We start from the raw sequence: 26,357 nt of genomic DNA, 5'->3' as shown, positions 1-26,357 counted from the left end.
AAGCTCTCCCCCGCCCTCCATTTGGCATATCTGAGCATAATTCTATCCTCCTGAACCATCAAACAAGCAAAACGTCAATACAGGATTAAGATTMAATCTTACTACACCGGCTCTGATGCTCGTCAGATGTGGCAAGGCTTGAAAACTATTACAGACTACAAAGGGAAACCCAGCCACGAGCTGTCCAGTGACGCAAGTCTACCAGACGAGCTAAATGTCTTTTAAATGTATTTTACACTGAAGCATGCATGAGAGRACCAGCTGTTCTGGATGACTGTGTGATAWCGCTCTCGGTAYCCGATGTGAACATTCACAAAGCCGCMGGGCCAGACTGATTACCAGGACATGTACTCAAAGCATGCGCGGACCAACAGGCAAGTGTCCACTGACATTTTCAACCTCTCCCTGACCGAGTCTGTAATACCTACATGTTTCAAGCAGARCACCATAGTCCCTGTGCCCAAGGAAGCGAAGGTAACCTGCCTAAATGATTACCACCATGTAGCACACACGTCGGTAAAAATGAGGTGCTGGTCATTGCTCACATCAACAGCATCCTCCCAGATACACTAGACCCACTCCAATTCGCATACCGCCCGAACAGATCCACAGATGACGCAATCTCAATTGCACTCCACACCGCCCTTTTCCACCTGGACAAAAGGAACACCTATGTGAGAATGTTATTCATTGACTGCAGCTCAGCGTTCAACACCATAGTGCTCACAAAGCTCATCACTAAGCTAAGGACCTTGGAACTAAACACCTCCCTGTGCAACTGGATCCTGGACTTCCTGATGGGCCACCCCCAAGTGGTAAGAGTAGGCAATAACACGTCTGCTACACTGATCCTCAACACTGGGGCCCCTCAGGGTTGTGTGCTTAGTCCCCTCCTGTACTCCCTGTTCACCCACGACTGCTGGCCAAACACGACTCCAACACCATCATTAAGTTTGCTGATGACACAACAGTGGTAGGCCTGATCACCGACAATGATGAGACAGCCTATAGGGAGGAGGTCAGAGACCTGGCAGTGTGGTACCAGGACAACAACCTCGCCCTCAATGTGAGCAAGACAAAGGAGCTGATCGTGGACTACAGGAAAAGGCGGGCCGAACACACCCCATTAACATCGACGGGGTTGTAGTGGAGCGGGTCGAGAGTTTCACGTTCATGGTSCAAACACACCAAGACAGTCGTGAAGAGTGCACGACAACACCTTTTCCCCCTCAGGAGACTGAAATGATTTGGCATGGGTCCCCAGATCCTCAAAAAGTTCTACATCTGCATCATCGAGAGCATCCTGACTGGTTGCATCACAGCCTGGTATGGTAACTGCTCGGCATRTMACCATAAGGCACTACAGAGGGTAGGGTGCACGGCCCAGTGCATCACTGGGGCCAAGCTTCCTGCCATCCAGGACCTATATACTAGGCGGTGTCAGAGGAAAGCCCAAAAAATTGTCAACTGACAATTGTGGTGTCACTTCACCCCTAACTACATGTGCAGATTACCTCGACTAACCTGTATCCCCGCACACTGACTCGGTACCGACACCCCCTGTATATAGCCTCGTTGTTATTTTATTGTGTTACTTAAAAAAWWAKAAWTKWWTTWACTTTAGTTCATTTGGTAAATATTTTCTTAACTCTTCTTGAACTACACTGTTGGTTAAGGGCTTGTAAGTAAGGATTTCACGGTAAGATCTACACTTGTTGTATTCGGCGCATGTGACAAATAAAGTTTGATTCGATTTWTTTTGTGTGTGTTTTTGTTCTACCTTATGTTATTTTTAGTATTACATTGTTATTGATTACTGCATTGTTGTGTTTAGAGCATGCAAGAAAGGCATTTCACTGTACTTATGCACGTGACATTAAAACTTGAAACACCTGGCGAAAGACTTATGAGACAACTCCCTCTCTCCCTGTCTATCCCACAGCATTGTACATAGAGAGGCCCTCTTTCAGCCTGTAAAACACGTTGCAGACAGGAGAACTCTCACAGGAACACTGCATATTATCCCCCAGGGCTGAATCCAACCTGACCCGTCCACAATACCTAACAGTTGGCTGAACAATAGAGGTGTGGAGCAATTGTGCAGGAGGATGGTGTCACTCCCTCCCAACGGTCCTTCAGTCTGCCCCTCCACTCCCCATCTCCTCATGTCCTCACACGCTGCATTAGGACAGTWTGGYCTGCCTGGAACACGRGGCCGCTCTCCYTGGAGGTGACGCTCCCCTACAATGCCCCTTGTTGAACAGAGGAAGAACAGGGAGTGGTCATGGGGACCCAGAGTCCATGGGGATCCCAGGCACAGCCCTGAGCTCTTATTGCACTGGAGAGGGTCAAGGGGCACAAGTGCATGGAAACTGCGACAAGAATACAGGTCAAGAGTGTCGGACACACAGCACAACATAAGCATTCATAGCACCCAGACGTCCTCTCATTCAGAACCCCCACAATGTCCAATAGGCTGTRGAGGAATGGATYGAGGTTTATTGTTCCAGCAACTGTTCCAATGTCATGGAAATGAATGAGGAAAAAGGTGGTTTTGTGTTTTGTGTGGAATTACGTTATTTCCCTCCTGTCTTTCTCTGCTCCCATTTGGAGTTTGACGGGAGAGGTGGAGTGCTGAGACTGTTGCCGGTTATCCTCACCACACAGCAAGACACACTTGAGATCAGAACATTGGCAGGATCAGAGTTGGAGTGTGTTCAGAGCCGTGTGTGTATTCAGACTCCTGTCGTTCCCTATCAGAGTGCTGCCATTTGTCAGACTGGAAGCTGTTCTTTCAAATGAACAACAAAAGGCTATTTTCCCAATGTTCTCCTCTCTGCAGACCCACGGCTTTCCTTTTGAATTGGGCAAAGCCAGGAGCGCAAAGACAAAGAATGAATAAATGAAGCAACACAAAAAAGGATTTAGAAACTCATGTAAGCAGAGCCATCCCAAGAGGTCCGCAGAAAGGGTGAGATACAGAATGCAGGGAGAGTAAGGCGGAAGAAAGAGAAGGAAAAASTACTTTAAATAGATAGATAAGAGTGTAGGGAAATTCTCCCATGCCATTCTTTGTTTACTTGTTTTTAGTTTTGCCCACACAGGCTCTTATTGTAGCAGTTCTCAGTAGAGCTGTGACTGAATCCTCTGTGGTCACTACAGTGCAGCCCAGTCCAGATGGCCTGTTCTCCTGTTCTCCCTACAGCCACCCACAGTACCACTGGAGTCCACCACCTGATGTGGAGAGACAACACAGGGCCTGTAGGATCCCTGGTTGGACCCCCAGCAGGAGTCCAGCCCTCCAAGTCCGCCATCCTMCTTCGCCTGCTGCTGGTCCCAGGAGAGCCCTGCCTGCAGCTGCGAGGTAGGTCTCAAGGTCCAAGGAGCCKCTCCGTTGCGGTAACGCCCCCTCTACCCTGCAGGTCTAACGCGCCTCCATTATCTCTGACACACAGCCTGCACACTTCACTTCACAGGCGGTAACAAGCTAGAGCCAGATGGGATCCGCTCTCTCATCCACCCACCTCTAAGCAATCACATTCCCTCTTTCTCCAGCGCTCTCTCTCCCTCAATCTCTCTCTCTCAATCTCTCTCTCTCTCTCCCCACCTGAGCAGTTTAACGGAGTGAAGTAAAGATAGCAAATAGCTTTTTAGAAGCTGGTTTCAATCTAGTAAATATTTCATTTTCTAACAGAGCAACTGCTAAATGCTTTCTATCATTTATGTGGCTCGATAACAGCTGTACAGTGCTTGTGCTTGAGCAAGATGTGGCGCCACCAGCTCATAAACACTGTATTTGTGTACTCCCACAAGTACAAGACAAACTCAATAAATGCAATGTTCCACACCCTCATTTGTATACCGTATACTGTATATCGCTCTACATTAGGGGTAAGCAACCGTGTTCCTGGAGTGCCACAGGTACTGCAGGATTAGGTTCCAACTAGGCACCACACCGGACCAACTGAGCTAATTGATCAGTTCAGTGATTGCCTAAATTCAACACACCTGGTCTTCCAAGTCAGTTAAATCAAAAACAGGACCAGGGTTGCCTACCCCTAATCTACATGGTCTTCTCCCTAATCTCTGTCTACYTTCTTCTCCCTAACGAACATATTTCATTCTTTGCATACGCATAACTGGGCCAGCACAAAGCAGACCAAACTCTTTGGTCCTAAAGCTGCTGTATGTAAAATATAGTGTGCTATAGCTTYGAGAAATGTGACTCTGGATGACAACACAATGATGTATGTTTCCAACATTAGGGCTGTTTTCCTAAAGAAGTTAAATCTGCTTTGTTTTTTGTTTCCTTGCCACGATACTAACAAGTATTGCAATAATGGTATCGTCCTTGCCCTAACACATAAGCCTCGTTTATACCTGGTGCTAACATGTGTCCTTCGTCTGGATCTTGTCTACATTATGATCGTGCCCACTTATTAGCCGATGCATCTACACATGGTATTAAAATGTGTCTCTTATCCATCCACTGTGTCCGCATTGTGACCAGATATCCATGTATGCTAATTATGTGACAGATATTTGTTCTAAATAACATTTATTTGTTTATTTTAAGAAACATTAATACCAGAAGTCAATAGTGCCAACTGTCAATGTTTTTAAAGGGTGGAATAATGATGTGTTAAATGTTTTCACTGGACAGATTCGTCTGCACTGTAAGATGTCCGGACACAATGGGTCCCTAACTGCCTCTGGAAGTAGTCAGGAATATCTAATCACAATCAGATCACAATGGCTGTGATTAGACAGGCAGCCCAATTCAGATATTTTTTCCACTAATTGGTAATTTGTTCAATCACATCATATCTTTTTCAGAGCTGATTTGATTGGTCAAAATACCAATTAGTGAAAAAAAATATCAGAATTGGGCTGCCTATCTAAACGCAGCCTCTGGGTTTTTAAATTGTCTACGCCTGTCTGTGGGCACAATCAGAATGTGGACAATATCAAGACAAAGGATGCATGTTAGAACCAGTTATAAACGGGGCTGTAGGAAGAACAGCTAGASACACACCACTGGCATACCATACACACCCGCAAGGCGTGGGGGGGACACGGGCTCTGGGGGCCTCCCAACCCCCTTAAAATAAAGATAATAGCATATAAACACGTCATAAGCCATGGCAAAAACTTTTAGAATGACAGGAAATTAGCTGTAAAACCYCAACATTTTCTCTCAGCTTCATGGCAAATGTGTAGAATAGCATAATTTTAGACATGAAACTGAAATGTTTTCTCTTTGCCCCATGCCAAAATGTGTAGAATTGTAGGAAGCTGTTTTCCTGCCACTGACTCACACCCATAGCATTATAAAGGATATAATTAAAGCTCTAGTTGAGATTAATCAGTCAGCATTTTCAGTCCAAATCAGGAAAGGAACGTTTCCTTGTGACAGTTGGTCGGCAGCAACAGTYGCGGTCCAAACACCCCACCTCTCTCTCACACACATCAGCAGAAAGCTTGGCCCGGGATGCCCCCCTCCATGGGACTTCTGTCATTGTAAGACAGCTGCAATTCATTTACGGCTAAGATTGTCTGCCCAGAATTAGCTCCAGGGCTTTCTGCTGTCACCTGTTTGGTTCACACACTAATGTACACTGTAATACACTAGAGCTGGATACACACATTCAACAGTCTCCATCAAAAGAGCCAAATGAACTAATCTAAAATGTCATAAAATATAAACTGATGTTTATTGAATACTAAACCAAACCTGCTTGTCCTGATGTCCTCTGTTATTTCCAAATGGCAATGGTAAGAATGGCACCACATGCATAGTCCAAAGGGGAAGAGGAGAGAGAGAGACAAATCTGCAGAGTAAGCTTTAATTGGGTAATTAGGCAAAGTGGGAATGAGGCGTTTATAGACCCTAATGGGAAGCGAATCGGCCGTTACCCAGTGATTGTCTTTTGCCTGTGTGACTATTACTTATGGTATGCAGCAAAGGGTCTGTTCTGCTTAGTGCTGCCTGTCACAAGCCTGGACTATGACCAGCAAATTACACTCATTACTGCGGGTTAGCTGGGCACGCCACACCTGGAGGAACAAACACACGCACTCAAGCACACACACATCGAGTCATATAGTTGATGCTTGTTTAACCTGTCATCAATGGCTCTTTCCACACCCACTCTTTATTGTCCTGTGCTTGGGGTGAGAAATGTGTGATAATGGCCATTTGACCAGTAACAGGATTGGTTTTGTTTTACTGCTGGGGTAAACAACCTCACAGAGTGAGGATTTAAAGACACAACGTCATCACCTATTCCTAGTAGGAAACGCCTTGGACCAGCCCACCTTTTAGAAAGCTATCATGGCTTAATGTGAGGCTGTTGGCTCTGATGGACCTTCTGGAGGCTATGGCTCTGTGTTTTCCTCTCGTCTGGTCCTTTCTTTCATTGAAAGCTCCATGTGAGCTCTGCCGTATCTGGAAACGGKTTTTTGCTTGACTGATGGATTTCATCTCACCATTCACTTGTCTTTAGCTGTGTTCCAGTGGTGATGCATAGATGTGGCGGCCGTCCACTGCCTCACAGTGACACCCTGTGGCGCAGCAACACGATCCACACCTATTTCCGCTAACACACAGTCAACAGGCCATTTTCCGTTTCGATTTTTGGATTTACATTATGGTGATCATTTTAGAGAGATTCTTTAGTTGGTCTCAATATAAATTGAGGAGTTTGTTGTAAATAAAGAATAGGTGAGTGTTCACAAGATCAATCTTTGATAGCTGTACCTTATGCTGATTCCCCCCTACTTTTTGGTGCTGAGGTTAAATTAAAATGGGTGAATGTGCAAGCACAGGTGAGAGTTGCCTTTAACCACAAGGTGGCAGTAATACTTAAATCTTTCGATAAAATGTTTGAACCTGCAGTCCAAAACCATCAGGGTGATAGTGGTATAAATGTACACAAAACACAATACTGAAAATAAACTAAAATAACATATTGTGCGCTACCTAAGCTCTTTGCTGCATACACAAGAGCAGAATGCATGATGGTCGTTGTTCCAGTCAAGAGCCAATGGATGGAGTGATGAGAGGGAGAGAGGGATAGTGGTAGAGAAGGGGGTGACAGAATCTCTGTGTGTCTGGACTGTGGAGCTAACAGAACAGCTGTCTGAAATATGGTAAATCACTGGCCAAGACAAGAGCGATTCATCCGATTCATTATTCTGTAATGGTTCAGTACATTTTTGTACGTTTGCCAATAGAGCTGCCTGACTGTCCAACTGCCCAGATAACAGTTGTTCTTACTCCAATCAGTTTTCAGTAGTTCAGTATTGTCTTCTAATCCATATACCCTCATAATGATCTTGTTCTATGACAATATGCACAAAGAATTCTGAGGTGGGTGGGTGTTTTGTCTTGGCTGAGTAGACCTGTCACTCGTGTGGTTTGTGTTGTTCATGATCATGAGGAGGAGAGAGGGGGATGAGGTGGACTCTGATGGCTTTTCCAGACCCACTGTTTCCTGTCTAGTAGAGGGGGGCTGGAACTGGGGTAGCACCACTTCCTGCCAAAGCAGGAATTCCTACTGACAGCAGGTATAACATATAACATTATGTTACCACACCAGAGTCTTTAAAAAGGGGTTCTTGTCTCTGTTCTCAGTTCATTTCAGGCATCCATCAGCTCTTTCCCTGGTGTTAGAGTCTGTCCTGGCCTCAAAGCCGAGGGGAAGAGTTTAGAGATAGAGATGGAATGGGGCGATCCCAGCCCAGCAGTTATTTTCATATCCATGAAGTAATGAATCTATGAATTATTGAGACATTGGACAAATGAGTGACGTGGGTTCAATGCTTTTCTGAAAGCATAGCAGCGAGAGCTCCAAAAGAAGCCACACCACACACAGGAGTGCCATGGTTACAGAGTGGAGAAGCTGTGCTTCTTCAGCCAAACAGGACCTGAACCACAGGCTCACTCACTCAGTAAATGATCTCAGTCCAGTAGCCAAGACCTTAATTTCAATTACAAACAGATGTTGTTCTGGAAATAAGWAGCATTTATGCATTTCTTGCTATATTTTGATGTTGTATTTTCTCTGTAAAGGACTCCAGGATAACATTTGTGTTCCTTTAGCCAGTAAAGGTGAATAATCSCAGTCTGATGGGGAATATCAGTTTTCCAGTTTCCCACTGTGGCTGGCGTGATAAGATGGTGAGCAAAGAGAAGGGAGGAACTGGGACTGAGGCTGAGGCTGGCCAGGAGGTTCTAGACAGTGATGTCATGTGTTTCTCAAAAATAAAAAAGTGATTGCAACACCTACTTCCCATCGGGGTCACATTTTGTAGGAGACTGGTTCTCTCTATACCAAACCACATGGAATTTCCTCTGCTGCTGCTGTTTTTAGCCAGACTTATCTCCATCCCTCCCACTCCATATTATGTTACATCATAGTAACCCATAGGGCGCTGTGGTCAATCTTCCTGTTTGTCTCTCATGGAACATGGAGAGCTCCTTTGAATTACAACCTGCGGCAGGTTCACCCATTAAAGGTTAAGATCCGTGACGTGACAGTTGCCTGGCCGTGGTGGTATGACTCAATGCTTTAGTGTTTTTTTAAAACGGTCTAATATTGTTTTTTTTTTTATGTAAGGATCATGGCAGTATAATGAAGAATATTCTCAGTAACACTTGTATATTTTTGGATATTCCACTACAGATGGTTTAAAAATCAACCAACTGTTCAACTAACTATCGACTAGCCCTAACTCTAACCCCAACCCTGGCTTTATGTCCACACCCTGGCTCAACAACCCTAGCCATAACCTTAATCCCAGGCAAACTGTTGCATGTTGATCGTTTCTTATTAGTTTGAGCATCTATGTATAGGTGAATATCCTATTAAAGTGAGACCATATTCTCAGCTAGTGCAGTATGTGGGAATTCCAGCCCGAGTTAAGCTAGCGTAAATTTCATTGAATTACCTTTTTATGCACTTTTCTCTCTATGCGTATTCTGATCTTGAATTTAAGCATGAGAATAGCATGCTATTCACCCTCTATTTGTTTGGGGTGGAGATCGACGAAATGAAGGTGTGGCAGAGGTGTGTCTACACCATATTCTGACCTTGACCCTCACGCTTCCAACACGCCGACAGCATCATTGCATTTTGGTACACCAGAACTGCATTCATTTCCAATTAAACACTGTGTTTGCCTTGCAGCATTGTGTTGCAGAGGCAGTTGCAGGGCGTTCGGTGTGGTGCATGAATTGGATTTATCGAATGTATAGCAGAAGGTGAATGTTGAACTTTTGTTGCATACATATCCAGATGATGCTGCGTACTATTTTGTGCATTGACACTGTCGGTGTGTTCAAAGCCTCATAATTCCACCACCTTTGTGCACAGTGGCGGTTCTAGCTTTTATGGCTCCCTGGGCGAACTCCCCCCCCCCCCCACCAAAAAAAAGCACCATTCTGCACTAGCTGTAATTTTGGAACAACACAAATAAATAATCATAACATTTAAAACAATATAAATATGAAAATATATACAAAAATAAGACTCATAAATATCAAAAAGAAGTAACAAAGACAAATAGAAACAACTTGTAGTATATAAATACAAATAAAAAAGAGAATCAAATTATTACACTATTACCCTATTGCTAACAAAAAACACACAAATAAAACTAAATTGCACACAACCTATATCACACAAACAGAATAAAACACTAAAGAAGATTATCACACTATTGATTATCACACTATTGCACTTCAAACAAGAAACACACAAACTAAATTGCACAACTGCCATCTAAAAACCTGACCTTTTGTAACGGTAGTCTATGTCGTCCTCCTCATCGGACGAGGAGAGGCGAGAAGGATCGGACCAATATGCAGAGTGGTTCGTGCTCATGATGATTTATTAAAACCGAAACTGAACACTGAAATACAAAACAATAAACGAAGTGCAGAAAACCGAAACAGTACCGTGTGGTGAAAACACTAACACGATAGACAAACACCCACAAAACACACGTGAAACCCCGGCTGCCTAAGTATGATTCTCAATCAGGGACAACGATTGACAGCTGCCTCTGATTGAGAATCATACCAGGCCGAACACACAAAACCCCAACATAGAAAACAACACATAGACAACCCACCCAACTCACGCCCTGACCATACTAAATAAATACAAAACAAGGGAATACAGGTCAGGAACGTGACACCTTTCTTGCCTTCCTTGATGCAAAGTCATCAATTACATCATCATAAGAAATCTGCCCAGCAATTGCATGGTTAATACTGATGACAACAAGGCCACTAAGGCGTTCCTGTGACATGGTGGACCTCAGGTAGGATTTGATGAGCTTCAGCTTTGAAAAGCTCCTCTCTGCTTCAGCTACGGTCACTGGAAGAGTAAGACAAATTCTCAGAGCAGTCCACAAATTTGGATACATTTCTGAGAGCTCGTGTATAAATATCAGCAGCTCAAGCAGGGTCATGGTCTTCGATGACAAGTCAGGCAAGTTCTTCAGTTCCTGTGAAAGCTCTCTGTCATCCAAGTCTGAGTGTTCTTTATAGTGCAGTGTCATACTAAAGGCCTCACATTGTTTTGTCAGCTCCTCATTTGAGAGACATTGGAAGGTTGACAGCACTCCAAACTTCTCTCCCACATTTTCCACTGAAGGGCTGAGAATGCAGCATCAACAAAGACATTGAAAAATGTCACCTCCAGCTTCTTCAGGGCATCACTCAAAGGCTCATAAAATGTATAAAAAGTGCCGCTTTGTGGACCTCAGACTTTTTTATTGTAGAACGGCCTGGCCTCTACATTCATACCCTTGCAAATATCCTTGGCTGACGTTTGTGCAGTCATAAAGCCTGTTGCCCTGTAGRTGCTGAGACCWCTCTCTGTCCTTCTGAGAAGACTGACTGCAACATCCACATGCATACTGGGAGACTGCATCAGCTTGCTCACATGTTGTATCTGGCTCCAGATGTCATACCACACCACTGTACAGATGCTGAAGCTGTATGATCCCACTTCCCCAACAAGGACTGGGCCTCAATCTTTATCACAGGGTCTTCAGTTTGATCCCTCACCTCAATCAGTGCCTCTCTCACCGCTGCTGCCTGATCCCTCAGTGGCTCGACACTCTTAACTTTACACTCCCACCTTGTCTCAGTCCACATCTTCAAAGTCCACATGTTTTTTCAGGATGGCCCATCGCTGTGTGGAGGCTGAAGAAGCCAAAGTAACCTGTGGCATCGGCAGAACATTTAGCAGCATCAGCCACAACCAGGTTCAATGTGTGAGCCCCACATGGCACAAATAGAGCTCTTGGATTAATTTCCAGGAGTCTGGCTTGGACACCTTTGTTTTTGCCTCTCACGTTGGCCCCGTTATCATAAGACTGTCCTCTGCAGTCCTCAAAAGGAATGTTTAGCTCCTCTAATCTTTAGAGAATCAGGGATGCCAAATGTTGGCCAGTGGACTCCTCTGCCTCCAAAAACCCCATAAAATMTTCCTTTATGTGGCTCCTCCTTCAGTAACACAATTCTAATCACAACTGAAAACTGTTCCGTGTGGCTGACATCTGAGGTGCAATCTAGAATGATAGAGAAGAATTTTGCCAGCATGATGTCACTCGCCATTATTGAAATGACCTTGCTGCTCAACAAATCAATGAGTTAATTCTGTATTTGGTGGCCAAGGTAGCTGGTGGTGTGACTTGAGGTCCATTTTTGGACACGGTTAAGGTGCTCTTTCATGACTGGATCAAATTGTGCCATCAGTTCAACCTCTTTGAGGAAATGTCCATTTGATGGAGAGTACAGTGTTTCTGTCTGTCCCATTAGTGCCAGATTTCTAATTGCCAGAATGCACAATAGCAGTCAGACATGTCAACACCTCTCTCCATCTTATCCTCTCAGCCTCAATAAGTGCCATCTCATGTTTATTAATTGTTTCCCCTTATTTGATCCTCATTGCCAGTTCTTTCCATGTTTTCATGCAGTTTTGGTGTTCTGGACTGCTGTCGTGTGAAGTCAATAAAGAACTTGCATGGTTCCAGTCTGTCAGTCCTGAGCTTGCTAAATTAATTTTCTTCTTAGAAAAGAGTTTGCAGCAGAAGCAGAAGAGGCTGTTGTTTCTTTCAGAATACACCTACCAACTTCTAGGGATTTTATCACCACTCACCAAGGTCTTCCTGAAATACTGGTGGTGGCAACTTCTTCCATCACTCTCATTCCTTGGGAAAACAAAGTTAGGTGGTACCTCACTTGGTCCTCTGCAAACTAGCTGTGTCCGAATTCTGTCAGTCAGAACTGAAGGCCAGTCAGCAGGGGTCTGTAGACAGTGGTTCATCCTCAGCAGCAGGATTTGTTGAGGATGCTGCTACAGGCATTTCTAATGGAGAGCACACGGGCATAAGTTATTCACAGCATTTATAGTGGTGGAACATCCCACATACATACCCAGTAACATACCCAGTAATGTGCACACAAACACACCTGAAGAATCCTGCTGGGGAGAAGCGGAAGCAAATGGGTCTTCATCCTCATCCTCAGGCTCAGACAACATTTGTGAAGACACCTGTGTGGCTGTGTGGATGGCTCCTCATCCTGATTCTCTGAGATCATTTCTGAAGAGGCCTGTGTGGCTGAGGAGGTAGATGGCTCCTCATCCTGATTCTCTGAGATCATTTCTGAAGAGGCCTGTGTGGCTGAGGAGGTAGATGGCTCCTCATCCTGGCCAGTGCCAGAGGGTGCTCCAAAATATTTCAGAAGTGCCCTTGAATTTGCATTGAAATACAGTATATGAGTCTGACACCCTAAATACATTTGTTGCACAATTAAATATACATATTATTATGCAAAATGTATCAAACTGTCACGACTTCCGCCGAAGTCGGCTCCTCTCCTTGTTCGGATGGCGTTCGGTGGTCGACGTCACCGGTCTTCTAGCCATCGCCGCTCCACTTTTCATTGTTCCATTTGTTTTGTCTTGTTTCCCTGCACACCTGGTTTACATTCCCTAATCACACTACATATATATTCCCTCTGTTCCCCCCATGTCTTTGTGTGGAATTGTTTTGTTACGTGTTTCGTGTGACGCGCCAGGCTGGTTTTTCCCCGGGTACTGTGTTTAACCTGAAGTATGTTTAATTGTTAAACATTTGCATTATTGTGACTGTTGTCGCGCTTTTCACTTTTGCCCTTGGCTGGAGGTTTTTTGACGCAGTCGGTCTGRTGTTGCTTCTGCCAAATAAAGTGTGCGCCTGATCACAACTCTCTGCTCTCCTGCACCTGACTTCTATACCAGTAGTGCACAACCTGACACAAACTTTCAGAATAGGAACCAAATGAACCATACAACCTCTTTGGCTAATTCTAGGCATAAGKCACCCCAAAAGACTCAATATACCACAAAAMATACAAAATATCAGCATAATATAGACATCTTTTAAGTTACCTACAGCATTGTAAATTCCCTTTACTGAGCTCAGGACCTAGTCAATACAATCACAGAAAACCTTTATGATGTCACCTCAATGAAAGTTAACCAAATRAGTAATGTGCTAGTTACAGTAGGTTGTAATCGTTTTGCTGCAGGCTACACACATCATCATGATGAAACTGTGTGAAATTATATCTAATGTTATGTAAGCTAGTTGGACAGAAAACTGAATATTGTTGCCCTATGTGTAATAGCATAGCAAGCAACATAGCAACATAGGCCAACAAACACAACTGTTATACTAGCCTATTTCATGACATGCATAATATTATACTCATAAAGAGATGACATAGCTGCATACCTTCTTTTGCGCGTTTCTCCTCTTCTTTCCTCTTTTTCCTAAACTGGGCACCTGATAGCTTAGATATTTTCTTATCCATTTGTGGTAATTTGGCACTCGAGCATCAATAAATTACCCATCCCCCAATACTGTCAACAAAGAGTCAAGACTAAACCAATTCACCTTGGTGGTGTGCAGACTGGTTTAATATTATTCTTAACAATTTCGCACAAACCAGAAAAAAAGGTAACAATATGTCTGTGAAACTATATATTCACCGTATTATGAATGAATTGTGGTTTATTTGGTAGCATTTCGTAGTGTGACTGATTTTACTAATTGCATTAGTACTGTACAAAGTTAGAGGTGCGCTATTTGATAGATTCCCCCGCTCCCCCTACCTCGGGCTTCTAGTGGGGAGACCTGAGGTCAACCTACCCCCGCCCCATCTCGTACTTCTGAGTGGGAGACCTTCCCAGGCAGTACCCTGCCTAGCTCACAAACTAGAATCAGGGCGCCCACCCCGACTAGGTTAACTGACCRACAGTCCCACACGGTGACATGATATCATTGACGTGACATTTCCGCCCCRGGCAAGATGCCACCCTGGGCGGCTGCCCATGTCGCCCATACCTAAATCCGCTACAGTTTACGCATTATGAAACGCTGAAAACGATTGAGCAACCTGTCGGTTTCAAGTGGAACAACATCTACTTTCTTTTTCCGATAGAATTAACACCATTCTCCATGCACTGTAATTTACAAATTGATAAGAGCTATTGATAAGAGCTAGCCCACATGGCACAGACGTCAAATCAATYTCTATTCCACGTTGGTTCAACGTAATTTCATTGAACTGAAAAGTAGATTCAACCAGTGTGTGCCCAGTGGGAGGTAAAAGGCTAAGCCATTTGGGTAAGGGGATTGTAAAGTTTATGAGATGCTGGCCTTARAATTTTAGAGGGAAATTTGGAGACCCAAGKTATAGGCTTCTGTAGCCATGCGCAAATTACAGTATAGTGCCAAACCTACAAAGTTGATTTTGGATTTCTGGAATATATTGAATTGTCACACCCTGATCTGTTTCTCCTGTCCTTGTGCTGGTCTCCACCTCCTTCCAGGTGTAGCTCATCTTCCCCATTATCCCCTGGGTACTTATACCTGTGTTCTCTGTTTGTCCATTGCCAGTTAGTCTTGTTTTTCAAGTCAACCAGTGTTTTGTCTCAGCTCTTGCTTTTCCCCAGTCTCTCTTTTTCTTGCCCTCCTGYTTTTGACCCTTACCTGTCCTGACTCTGAGCCCGCCCGCCTGCCTGACCACTCTGCCTTCCCCTGACCCTGAGTCTGCCTGCCGTCCTGTGCCTTTGCCCCTACTCTGGATTACTGAACCTCTGCCTGACCTGAGCCTGCCTGCCGTCCTGTACCCTTGCCCCACCACTCTGGAATATCGACCTCTGCCTGTCTTGACCTGTCGTTTGCCTGCCCCTGTTGCTGTAATAAACATTGTTACTTCAACACAGTCTGCATTTGGTTCTTACCTGAAACATGATAGAATGAAAACTCAATGAGAAAATATGTTGGCCAGCAAGTGGGAGGGTTTTCTGTATTCAGCGCGCACAACGGAACCAAGCCTGCAAAACCCTTCACGCACCTACATAAGGTAAGTCTGAATATCAACTACTGAGAAGTCCGTAGGAAAGGCGGCTTAGGAAAGGCATACATTATGTGAGAGATCTTATATCAAATCAGATATATGCGGTAAAGAGGTCAATGSAACACAGACTGTGGGAATATAAGGACGCTGGATTGGTACACATTGAACCAATCTGATCTAACAAAGTGGATATTAATCAAATCCGTCATGATTGATSTATTGTAACAGGCCTAGAATGTGGTTACTAAAGTCCTTTTTMMATATATTTGGCTGTTTTTGCTGCATTACATRTAGAAGTAGTCCATTTTACAGTTTAGAAGATATGACTGCTGAATGCTAACTCCCGTTCATTTAAGCATGATAGTCAAAGTCGTTTTTAACTGTAATGCAGCTGATTGGTGAAGATTACATGAATATTGGGATTGACATCCGTACTCAGATTTTTACCTCAAAATAATGTGAAATACACATATAAACAATAGCCTAAATGTAGGSTKATTTTGTTGTGGAGAAATTAGGAGATTCGGGATCTGTCRCCCAAGCCATCTTTCCCCCAGGTGTTTCCATGGCATTTCCATTGTCTTGGTCGCATTCCATTGACTTCTTTACCACATCTATGGGAAAGTGAACCAAGATCTCAATTCTACCCTGTTTATATTGAGCAACCACACAAGTCTCACACAGCAAATTGGCCAGTGTAAATGTTTCAGTGTATCATTTCTAGTGTTGATTCAGGAGTTACATTCCCTCTGTAAGACTCAGTGGTGTCAAATAACCCCAAGTGTTGGTGTTAATAATTGTTAATAATTGTGTTATTGAGTTATTGTGTTACACTTTGGAAAGTAAAACAGGCCCATCAAAACCACGCCCATCATTATCATATTTCCCWGCATGCTCTACTACTGCAGGTAGATTTTTTTAGGATTATTTTTAATGTCTGTGTTTTTGCATGTACATTGTAAACTAATCCAATCAGTTAGTTAGATTTATTGCACCCATTACTGAAATGGTTGTTCCGGTTTAAGTAGTCTTATCAACAAACRTTCCTAACCCTGACAGTTATTCTAGATACAGGTTGTGGGTGACTTAAAAATTCCAACTGTTGAATATCCTAACTGGCTGGATTTCAGTAGGAATTACATAGCACTTTGGGTTAGGGTAAAATTAGGCCTTCAAAGTAAGGCCTTATGACATACGTATTGTCGTAGTTACATTTTTATGATAGCATTCGCCTAGGTACTCACTTGGTGAAAGCCACAGACCTTTAGAAGGATAACCTGATAACCATGTCTCTGTCACTAACATAGTCATTGGTGYTAACTSTACAATTCACTCAAAGAAAATGCACCGTGGGAATAATTCWAATTAGGCTTTACACCATACAGTGTTAAAACAACACCCAAAAACTATTTACTGTAACATTACAGATGTTCATTTCTTACACTGAGAAAGGGGGGAAGGGGGATACCTAGTCAGTTGCGGGGGTCTGCCTTACTCGACATCCACGTCTTCGGCGCCTGGGGAACAGTGGGTTAACTGCCTTGTTCATTGGCAGAACAACAGATTTTCACCTTGTCAGCTCGGGGATTCAATCCAGCAACCTTTCAGTTACTGGCCCAATGCTCTAACCACTAGGTTACCTGCCGCAACGTCAGCACTAAGCAAAGTGACTCCAGTTTACTCTAAATCAAGTGTTATGAATTACAACACAGGTGTTGCATATAACTCTACAGTAGACCTATGCAAACACCACAATCTAGTTCATTTGAACACTTTAATAAGTGTTCAAATGAGTTGAATGGGGACCACTGCAACASAGWTAAATCTTTAACACTTTTAAAACACGGGAACGTTGCCTTCAAAAGGTTCATTGTCAACAAAGCGCGATTGGATTGAATCCCGGCCCAAAAGTGTCTGAGGAATTGTTGTTTAATTGTTGGTCCTTGTCATGAACATACTAATCTAGATAGATTGTAAATAATATTTTTTAGAAAGTGCTTCATTAATGATATGCCTYTGATAGTGGTTATCCCTGTTGGATAAGACACTGTGTTATAGCGCGCTTCCATCACTTCCTCACAGAKTACCCTGTAATAACYGTTATTGTTCCACATTAAAACATTGGCCAAAGCCTTTTGACAACATTCACCACTCTTATTTTTCATTATGTGTGCTGCCTTGCCAGTGAAGCCAGTTAAAAAGCTATAAGTGTTTTGTTCTTCGACGATTCCGGACCGTCTTTTATTGTCACATTTTAGTGTGAGAGCACTGTGTACATATCACTTTTTATTTCGGTCGGTAATTGTTTTCCTTTCACTGTTATTTTCTCTGGTAGAGTGTTTTTATTTTTGGTATCTAAAGGAGTCCACTTGAAACACATTCAATTGTAGGGATGCCAACTATGACAGTATCGTAAACCTCATCTACCACAATCTTTATGTCATTGTCTTTGTGCTCATATTTTCAGGCTCAGATCACCAGACAATACAGGTACTGTAAAAGCATTAAGCTGGAGAAGCAGTGGGCCCTGAGAGACACTTGTGCGTGTACCCGCGCCGCGCCGAAACCGCCAAACGGCAACGACGCACAGCACGCACGGCACAGCCACGCACGCATGCGCACCGCAGCACGCACCCCGCACGCAACGCTACGCACGCACGCACTGCAACGCATCGCACCGCACGCAACGCTACGCACGCACTGCAACGACCACGCACGCAACGCACGCACAGCACAGCACGCACGCAGCTGCAGCGCACGCACGCAACGCACGCGACGCACAAACACACCACACACACACACACACACACCACACACACACACACACACACACACACACACACACACACACATTTGATAGGGTGCTCCTCAGACCAGGTTTCATAAGGACCTATGAGAGTGAGTCATCTGATTCGGGAACAGGGTTCACAATGCTCCCTGAGGGGATCCCTCTCTTTCCTGCTTACTCCCGGCTCTTTCAAGCCTAGATGGGGCTCCAGACGGAGCCATTCGCGACCCTCTCCCATTTCTTCAAACTGTCTAAAGCTCCTGTCTTTAGTGGTCTTGGAATGGAGACAGAGTAAAGGATTAGCATGGTGTAGGTTGTGTTCTCTCAGAAATCTTTCTTTTTTTTCCATTCTTATTTTATTGATATATGAGTTACAGTTCTCCTAAAGATAAGACACATTTTAAAGTGTAGCTTTGGCTGCTCTGGGATCTGATTTTCCTTTATTCCCTGCTTCTAACTGAGGAAAGTCTTTCTGAGGGCTTCAGAATGTAAGAGTGTTATTCTCATATCTGTAAGGAATAGGATCAAATAAAGAACATGCAGTATGAGACACCTGTGCAATGTTGTACTTTCAACAAAACATTTCTCAGTTTTTCTTCTCCGGAGTGAGTCAATCCCTCCTGACCTTTAGCTGGAGGCCTCAGGGGTCTCCGGCAAACAAGAGCGAGCAAAAGATGGATGACCTCGTCCTGCTGATTTCATGAAACACATACCATCCGTCTTTTCAGTCACCCCACATGTTTTTAATCTGGCCATCCATTCTACATGCCTCCATGGTTTATAGCTGTGAGCCAGGCCCGGGCTGGCTAGCACCATAGAGGATTTGCCTGAGCCTTTACTTGTGGTCTTTAAATGATGTGTGGGTGTACGTGTTACTCGCGTGGGAAAGTGAAACATATGTTCTCTCAACTACATGTGCTCAGGTAAAGAGTCTTTATAGTGGTGTAAGTGGAACTAGGTTTGCACTTGATGGTGTGTGTGCATGCCAATGAGTGCACCGTAAATCCTTTACAGGTTTTCTTATTACATTTACATTTACATTTAAGTCATTTAGCAGACGCTCTTATCCAGAGCGACTTATCTATGTGATGTTTGCTGAAGAGATCAGGCACCTGTAGGAGAGCAAATGTGACCTACACTTCCGTTTCCTACACAGCTGTGGACGGGGATCTCTGACGCGTGAAGAGTTGAAGTGCTTAGGTCCACAGTTGGCTAGGGAATACCAGGTCTTTAATGATTTCAACCTTAGAAACTAGGGTAGAGTAATGTATTTCACCTTTGTTTTTTTCTCAAAACACTATGAAATCTGAAAGTCACAATGAGACCCACTTGCCCTGGGATAGTAGAGGCTAAATCAGATGAGATTTTTTATGTCTTGAATCAATCATTGTTTAGCCCTAGGAGCATTAATTACCAAAAGCTTTCCATTTTCTTTTTCATGTTTTCTCACTCTTACCACAGCGTTTTCCTTTCTGACTCCTTCTGTTTTCTATTTCATCACACCTTTTAATGCTTTCAATTCATATGGCATTGTTTTTCGCCTGATCCTTTTGCAAGGCTTAAACTGAATGACATCTTCGAAACGTTATTGCCCTATTATTATGTAAGTGCTTAAGTACACATTTTTAAACAGTTACTTTTTCCTCGCTTTAATAAAAGCAGCCTGTTAAATCTAAGAGAAATCTTGAAAGATCCGAGGGACTGTTGTCAAAGACCAGTCCCGCTTCATCACATGGCAGTTGGAGACTGCCCTCTCAACCCTGTCTCCGCTCAGCTCTTAATTATGCACGTCTCTCAGCGGCACACAGACTGTCCCAACTGTTGGGTTCCAGCAAGACTTTTCCCATTGACGAGTAGACAAGAGACTGTTTTATAGGTCTGTCAGTGTTAATAGCAGGCGCTGATTTAGTCTGAAATGAGGATGATTGTGTACGAGCCAAGATAACGTTATTCAGTGTTTTGTGAAACGGCCAAGAGATTACTTATCCAGTGGCACACATCATCTTGACGTACCTGTGGGTGTGTATGGAATTTCAAATATCAAAAGCATCAAACAGGAGTCTGCTGGGCCTAGAGTATGAAGCTGAACCTCCCCATCCATTGGCTTTTCACGTTCTAATATTTAAACCAATGGGGAGACTACAAAGAACACAATGAGAAAAACATTCACAGTTGGAGACGTTGTCCATTTACATTACTGACGTAACTTCTGTAGCCTACATCCATCCATTTCCTTCCAAGAGTTAAACGTACACACATTGACATCGGCAAATGGCGACGTCTTTCTGAACATGTCAGGAAGAAGAAGAAAGTCTCTCTCCTCCTCCGTGTCCTTCTCCCGTGAAGCGGGCCCCTAACGACAGAAACAGAAGCTGCTCTGGTGGAGTCATTAAGCCCAGGTTCCCCATGAACCCCCCCCCCCAGTCCACACTGATACAAACCACTGGAGTCTCCTGTCTGCTCTGGTTAGGTATGGTTTCAACTCCACAACGCTTCAGGGAGACTTCTACTGTTGATGCTTGGCTGGGCCTCAGCAGAACTAGATCTTGGAGGTGAATATCACTGTGAAAATGGGGTCAGACTGTAAATTGAAGAAACTCTTGAAGATGTATTACTTGAACAGATTATAACGCTCTTATCCTGGGAAATGTATTAATCTCTTAACGTCTTTATGTAAAATCAGGAGTCATGGATCATGTTTTGGTTCAAATCCAGTTCGCAGAAAGTTTATCCTTCATCATGCTGCCAGATTGTATTTCTAAGGATCTGATTATCTTGTTGTCATTTATACTTAGGTAATTGTATGGGAGCCATATCATTTTCCATCCAGATTATGGAGATTATGGTTATGTTGGCCGTAAAACAAAGCATACAGACCAATTTCAAAAAGTATATTTCCATCCTGCCATAACAGAAACAATGTTTGCTCTCATGCTGTTGTTGGAACACTTTTTTATCAGGAACTGTATAGCTGCTGGAATTATCCCAGCCATTGACTTCTAAATGATGACGTCATACATACAGACAATGAGATAATGACTGTCACCCTATTAAACCAGAATAACATAAAATAACAAATAAAACTGGACACAGCTTGGGAAAACTGGACAGTGTTGTGCGATGTCATTATAAACATGACCTGTCTGGAGTCCAACTGAGGGACAGACCATGTGGTGCACGGTGTCCTATGACCCAGACTGTTGCCTGGAAACGTTGAGTGTTTGCTTATGTTTTTTTGTCCTTCTCCCACTTCCTTTCCCCTCCAGCCCGTCCTCCTCATTTAGTGAGAAAGAACTGCCTTTGAAGACTGACAGAATGTCATAAAGTTGCCCCCTCTTAACAGCCTGTAAATTGTACAGTTAGTAAAATACACCTTTATAGAAAATTGCTGTCTGAGTGTTTTAGCTGGCAGTACAGTGGCATGGGAAATGTGGTAGGTAGCTAGGTGACTAATGGGGGCATGTCACCCAGCCCTGTGAGAGTCCATCTAAGACCACCACTGTTAAGGGCATAATGCTCCTTGAGGTCCTCTTCCTTCAGGTCCCAGTTTACTGCAATCCAAAAATGCATAACCACACCACAGGATACATTCATAATGTTAAATAATACATTATGTATTATAAGTTGAAACATGCTTTCCATATAAACACAACATGTGAAGTCCACCAATCTACTGTACTGGTCTGTGCCTACCATAGCATTTTTCTGCTAATTAATGGTCCCTCTGTATTTCCCTTTCATTAGTTGCTATCAGTGAAAAGTACAGGAGAGTTAAGGAATCTAGTGGAACACTGTCTGGAAAGAGCTTCAGATCCCTGGGACCATGTGTCTGGCTCAGAGCCACGCTCCAAACTACTTACTGATTTCACTATTCTAATGACCTCACACCAAAGCAAATCACTGCACAGGAAATGCAATAATTGGTGGCTGGTAAACATGAGGTAAGATTTTGCTTAAGGACGGTGCAGGCTTTTCCATTTGGACATGGCTCTCGGGGCCACTCCGTAGGAACCTCCTTTTCGACTTCAACAAGCTTTGGTCTGCATCTGTTTATTTCACATAATCTATAATCTATCAATGTCAACATCTAAAACCAGCGGTGAACATCAAACACAAAGCTGTCATTAATATCAGTATTTATCAGTGAGGTTATATAAAGAACAACATGCAGCAAAAGAGCTGTGGTATCTCTCTGTCACTTCCCCTGGGTGTAAGACGACAGAACTGGTGTCCATTTGATCAGAACTCCAGTTCTGTCGTTATGCCAGCGGGTGAGTGGCATCCATCCACTCCTCCTGCTGTGCACACCACGCCTTGTAATTTACATGATGAGGTAAGTTAATGAGGGTCGTGTGGAAAACCATCAGACTGAGAACTGTCCAGGACCGTTTAGTAGAGTCACGCTGACCAGGTATTTTTAGTAGGTTTCCACAGTTCCTAAAATTGCCAGTCTACCAACCAGCCTTTTCAACCAAGGGGATGAAATGAATGACTTCATCAATCCCAGAAAACCCATGAGAAAACCTCATGTCCTTTTACTGATGACCAATAATTGACGAGTGAACGCAATGATTGCATGATGCAAACATAATGAAATAGACTTTCATTTCATAAGAACCCTATCTATAAAGTTGTTAATGAATGTAAATGACTAATGTGAACACTACTGCCATTCCATTTCCAATATTGTGCAGGCCTGTGTCTCCGAGGCGCTTAAAAAACCTGCTATAATGTGATTGAGAAGATAGGGTTTAAAGTCTCATACAGGATCCCTGATGATGGTCAACATTAATCTCTATTAAGGGTGAATGTTTGGTTTCACCGTGATTTAGTGGATGATGAAGAGTGAGTGACAGCATGACGACTTGTATAAATATAGCCTTTTATTGGGCTTTGAGCTAATGTTCCCATAATTACATTATCTGAAATTAATGAGATTGTGTCTATGAATATATTTTTTTTTATAGTGGATTTGAAGGTTAATTTATCTTGTTTAAAGACATCGTGAGTATCTTACATTTTCATTACGTAAAGGCACAAACTCGTTAAATTGGATTCAGCTGTTATACAATTTCACACTAATGCCACACTGTGCTCAGGTTCTAAGTGACGGGTTTCTGGTGTCGACAGTGCAGGGTAGTCTGGTGGTGAGAGGGTTGTTAGTAGAATGGGATTCACATGATTAAACCGATGAGGGGCTATTCTGTTCTGACCCACCTTCTCGCAAATGGTGAATCAATGTATGAATGTTTCCACTCCATTTGTTGAATAATGTCAAGTTGAATGTTGTCCTACTCGTATATAGTAGCAACAGACTACAAAAATCGGTAAGTACCTACGTTTATATTCATCATTATAACCAGAGAATTCTTAGTTAACCTTAACCTCTGTTCAGAATCTAAACAGTCACATCTTCTCTCCAAACTAGCTAGATGTGGGATCGCTATGACCTCAAGTTGGGCTACACATGTAGCTGTACTTTCTATATTTCAGTGCCATCATAAGTCAGTGTATTGCTGTTGGCACGCCATTACTGAAAATCCCAAAGACACTGTTTATCAACAGATCAAAGTCTGGATAAATGAACACTAATAATAAAGGGCATGAGTCTGTGTGTTTACTGTCCTAATGTGGGGTCGTTCATAAGAACTGTCTTCATGGCCTCTAATCTAAACTGTTGATGGGAGCAGCTTCAGAAATGTTACTGTGTGTTGATGTTGCACAACAAAAGACAATCCCACATGGGATGAAGCCATTGTAATTACCAATTCACATTAGATGCTATTGCTGGCATTTCAACTGGGGACCACTAATATAATCGTTTAGGAATGGGTGCGTTGTGTTCTTGTCTGTGTTGGAAGGTCTTTAACTCTCTCTTTCTCACTATAGTTACTACTCTCTTTTTGTATAGTTGAATACTGACATGGACCTACTCCAATATAAGGGCAGGAAATACCAGATTATCCATCTCATGTACATCAGGTGGTTAAAGATGGAATCTGCAGTAGGGTGAAACAGCTCCACTGGCCGCCCCACCACAGTTGTTATTGTTTTTGTTGATGAGCTGAGGAGCGTTGCGCAGCATCTTTCGCGTGTAAAATGATGTAAAACTGTGTTGGTTGTTTGCAGTAACTTCTTTGTTGTTGTAATATCCCAAACGGACGTGGCTGTTTCACCACTAACCCTTATCACTTGTGGGAATTGGCCTATATGGATAGGGGTAAATTGAAATGTTCCTTACAGAATAAATATGAAAAGCATATGCATAACCATGGTAGAAATTGAAAGGGAACAGCATGTTTGTATTTGGTTAGAATATATATTTTTGGGGGGGTAAAAATAAAATACAAAAAAGAACGGGAACAGTTCCGAGATTATTGGTAAAATTATTAGACCAAAGGCGAGGACACGAAAGTACACATGACAAGACTGAATTCAAACAATACACTGTTGATTTTGTGCATTTTACATTTACTGTACTTTTCGCCGCATTTGCTGATAACGACATCTGAAAATACTCTGGATACATTCAGTAACATAGTAAAACCATTCCTGAAAAATGTGGGGTAGGTGCAACATAAGACAACAAAATGACAAGGGGTTGAGTGGGACGACTAACTGGTGTCCAAGTGGTCACACCTCTCCAAAGTGTGTGAAGCGCAGACCCAGAGCTCCGACCCAGAGCTCAGAGCTCTCTCATGTATAGCATGTTACTGTAAAGATACTGCATTCCATTTTAGCCGTTTATCAGTGCCCAAACCTGCCATTTTCAACCCGTAGACTGGTAGAAGTGTAAAGGGCAACGGATTCCAGCTTTAACTAGGTTCCATGTCCACTTAAAATGATGACCCATCTGACTGAGGTCAATTCTCCCTTATGTCTAGACCTGGGTATCCTCATCTATAGACACAGAGGTACAGCAGAAGGTTACAGTAAGCCCCCTACCTTCCCAGAAGCAGCAGCAGAGAGTGGGCTCAGTCGTACTTGTGGTCTCCAGTCTTCACGCTCTCAGCTGGCTTCCTGTGAATGGCACGGAGCCGACCCCTGGGCTCGGCACTGAGCTGTATAAGAGAGAGCAGCAAGACAGTCAGCACAGACACAGCACCCTGCATACAGGGAGGAGAGAGACTACTGAACACTACTATACAGAGATACTCACAGGGTAAGACTGAGATCCATAGTCGCCTTCTCTTTCCCTCTCATTCCCTGTTGACCCATCTTTGAACTATACTGTTAACGTTGTTCTTTCAACAGACATATTTTTTATAGACGATTTGGGAGTGCTGAATGCAAGTTCAGCTTCTGTTCTTTGAGTCTTGGTTTATTGATGATATAAAACTGTTCAATAGATGCACATTTGTGAGTTCAGACATTTCATAAAATACTGAAAGACATTCTCGTTAGTCTGTGTGAACTTGAAAGACAGTTTGACGTATTGACGGACAATAGGTTTCAGCTTGCATGTGTGTAGCTATGAGTGTTTGTGTGTGATTGTGCAAGGAGGTAGCCTATTCATGGAAATAAGTAAGAGTGTGTGCGTGGCTTTTCATGGGATATCATTTGTGTGTGCACGTGTGCGTGCCAGTGTGCGTGTGTGTGTGTTTTCGTTTTGGCTTGTGTAGCCCTGTGCTTGGTCAATGGATGCAGAAACGTTTTAGTGTTCCCTTGAAACCAAGTGATGGCTAGCACAGATGTGTCATTTGAGAGGGCTTCTGCACATCCATAATGTTCTTTCATTCTGTATGTTTCTGCACCCGCCTCTAGTGTCCCTCCTAGAGACCTCAAAGCGTGAGAAGGATAAAAATAGTGATTATTGTTTTATTTGATAAATCTGTCATTCTGCTGGCCCTCGCTACATATTCATCGCCAAACCCACTGGCTCCAGGTCATCTATAAGTCTTTGCTAGGTAAAGCCCAGCCTTATCTCAGCTCACCGGTCACCATAGCAACACCCACCCGTAGCACGCGCTCCAGCAGGAATTTTTCACTGGTCATCCCCAAAGCCAACACCTCCTTTGGCCACCTTTCCTTCCAGTTCTCTGCTGCCAATGACTGGAACGAATTGCAAAAATCTATTCTGTTACTGACTGAACGTTTGTTTATCCCATGTGTAACTCTGTGTTGTTTTTGTCGCACTGCTTT

At 43.3% G+C, this 26,357-nt stretch overlaps 1 protein-coding gene across 3 annotated transcripts in view; it reads left to right on the top strand.

Annotated features, from left to right (window-relative positions):
• Nucleotides 1–26,357, top strand: part of LOC111975064 (cartilage intermediate layer protein 1-like) — a 48,772-nt gene that overhangs the window by 14,017 nt on the left and 8,398 nt on the right. For 2 of the 3 annotated variants that reach the window (XM_070447299.1, XM_024147522.2), the window contains one exon: nucleotides 3,206–3,364. The gene's annotated coding sequence lies outside the window, so the exon portion shown is untranslated. Of the gene's footprint in view, nucleotides 1–3,205; nucleotides 3,365–25,177; nucleotides 25,378–26,357 lie in introns of those variants that run through there. The other variant, XM_024003229.2, reaches the window with a different exon arrangement.

This window comes from Salvelinus sp. IW2-2015, linkage group LG15 (assembly GCF_002910315.2).
Source record: "Salvelinus sp. IW2-2015 linkage group LG15, ASM291031v2, whole genome shotgun sequence".
In the NCBI taxonomy this organism is placed as follows: Eukaryota; Metazoa; Chordata; class Actinopteri; order Salmoniformes; family Salmonidae; genus Salvelinus; species Salvelinus sp. IW2-2015.
This window is presented reverse-complemented; position numbering and strand designations above follow the sequence as displayed.